This window comes from Aplysia californica, unplaced genomic scaffold (assembly GCF_000002075.1).
Source record: "Aplysia californica isolate F4 #8 unplaced genomic scaffold, AplCal3.0 scaffold00383, whole genome shotgun sequence".
Classification (NCBI taxonomy): Eukaryota; Metazoa; Mollusca; class Gastropoda; order Aplysiida; family Aplysiidae; genus Aplysia; species Aplysia californica.
The window spans coordinates 571,124-573,036 of record NW_004797653.1 but is presented as its reverse complement, the minus strand read 5'-3'; the positions used below and the strand labels follow the sequence as shown (position 1 = coordinate 573,036).

The following is a 1,913-nucleotide window of genomic DNA, read 5'->3' as shown; positions in this document are numbered from 1 at the left end:
AAGAGAGAGAGAGAGAGAGAGAGAGAGAGAGAGAGAGAGAGAGAGAGAGAGAGAGAGAGAGAGAGAGACGTGTGCTCGTCCCTAGAAAAATAAAAACTGTGACAGTCTTTTTTAACTTTCACATGTATTTGTCCAATAGATTCATTAGTTTAGTATTTGTCCATTTACGAGATGGGTTTTCTAATTAAGTGTACCTTCTTGGTTATTTCAAAGCCGTTCTACTTTGAAATATGAATTTTATGTTGTCCTAGAAGTACGTATTTGTAGTCTCTGTGCCCAAAACTGTTGTAATCATACCGTTCTGACTTGAGTTGTAACGTTTCAAAAACGTGTGTCTACATCACTTTGTCCAAGAACCAAACCACGACAATTTTGAATGGGCGGGGGATAGGGGGAAGTGGGGACCAGGAGTCAAAGTCATGCACATTGTCCTCTTTGACAATACAAGCATACTTTTTTAAAATAGTTTTAGTAGAGGTTTTACAGCGCTCGCAACTGCTCACGGTCATATTATGAGCGCCAACGGCATACTTTTGTGTTGGCTAGTTTCTGTTGGCACCACTGTTCATCGTGAATACTATAGATTAGTAACAAAAGACAAATTATGACCTGCTATTCGCACATTCCCCTTCCCGAAAAGCTAAAATATGAAGTCATATTTCACCACAAATCCAGAATAGTCTCGGAGAGTTTGTCGTTGGACGTGTTAGAGCACCCTATTCATCAGATTTAGCGTGACTTTCATTATTTAAAAAAATCTAAACTGAAAGAAACGCTTCATGATAAGGGATCTAAGGACGCACATAAGATTCAACAGGTGACCATGATATGAGCCTTGGAAAAAAGGAACACTGGTTCATATTTTAGAACGTTGGGTGCATCGCATTGTGTAATTGGTAGACATTAATGGAGCGTATGTTGAATGGGTAACATAATTACGTCAATTTTGAAATATTTAAACAATTTTGATAACTATACTTGTGAGAGTTGTTACGATGGGAAACTTACATATGAAACGCACCTCGTAGGTTATTTGTATGTCCTTTAAAATAAAAGTAAAATACGTTTAATAATATAGTCCTACTTACCTCAGTCAAACCAAAAGTTGGTTTCCTACTCTCAGTTTCCTTTAGAATGGACTGGTGGAAGACGAAAGTGAGGCAAACTTATATTGCCTCTTTGAGCCAAGAACTTATACCAACGGGGGTCGTAATATGATAAACGTAGCTAAGCTATAACGGTCAGCTAACGTCGTGCTCTCCACATTTGTAGCTTAGCAACGCGTTTAGCTAAGGGCACAATATCCCAAAGAGCTCAATAAGTCTTGCTGTTTTGTCTCTGGTATTATGCAAGGATGCCAACCCCCCACCCCCCTACACACACACACACACACACACACACACACACACACCCACCCGAAAACTCCTAAACCCCTACCCACCCCCATCCCCTTTTATTTCCGTCGAGAAATTCGGCGCTCGCAGAGCCGCGCCGGGGGGTACATGTGGCTGTATTGATTTTTGCCCCAAATTGTCCCACATGATCTTGGTTAGCATATGTTGCTATGCCGAACAGAACGTATGTCTAACGAAGGTCCCACTAGACACACATTGTCATACAAAGGATCTGTGTTTGTCAAGGCGCAGCTATGAAAGCTGTTTTATAATGAACAGTGCTTCCCAAAGCAAAGTTCCCTAAAGTCCGAAACTGGTCGCTCAAAGGAGAACTATTTCGCAAGATTATAGGACCACGGCCAAAAAGTGTGGAACCGGTGTAGTTGCCCGGATTACTTTCTGAAAGAAATACTCTCAGGAGATATTCTTGAAGCCGGTCAAACCAAACTCAAGCGTATAAAAGGATAAATGTTGATTTAAACATGAACAGACCAGAACTTTCCCCTTTGACACAAATAA

The 1,913-nt window shown here is 40.8% G+C and overlaps 1 protein-coding gene across 1 annotated transcript in view; it reads right to left on the bottom strand.

Annotated features, from left to right (window-relative positions):
* The window catches only part of LOC101856039, a 21,583-nt gene extending 20,229 nt beyond the window's left edge, over window positions 1-1,354 (bottom strand). Inside the window, exon 1 of the mRNA XM_005103637.2 lies at window positions 1,089-1,354. The gene's annotated coding sequence lies outside the window, so the exon portion shown is untranslated. The remainder of the gene's footprint in view (window positions 1-1,088) is intronic.
* Between the last annotated feature and the right edge of the window lie 559 nt (window positions 1,355-1,913).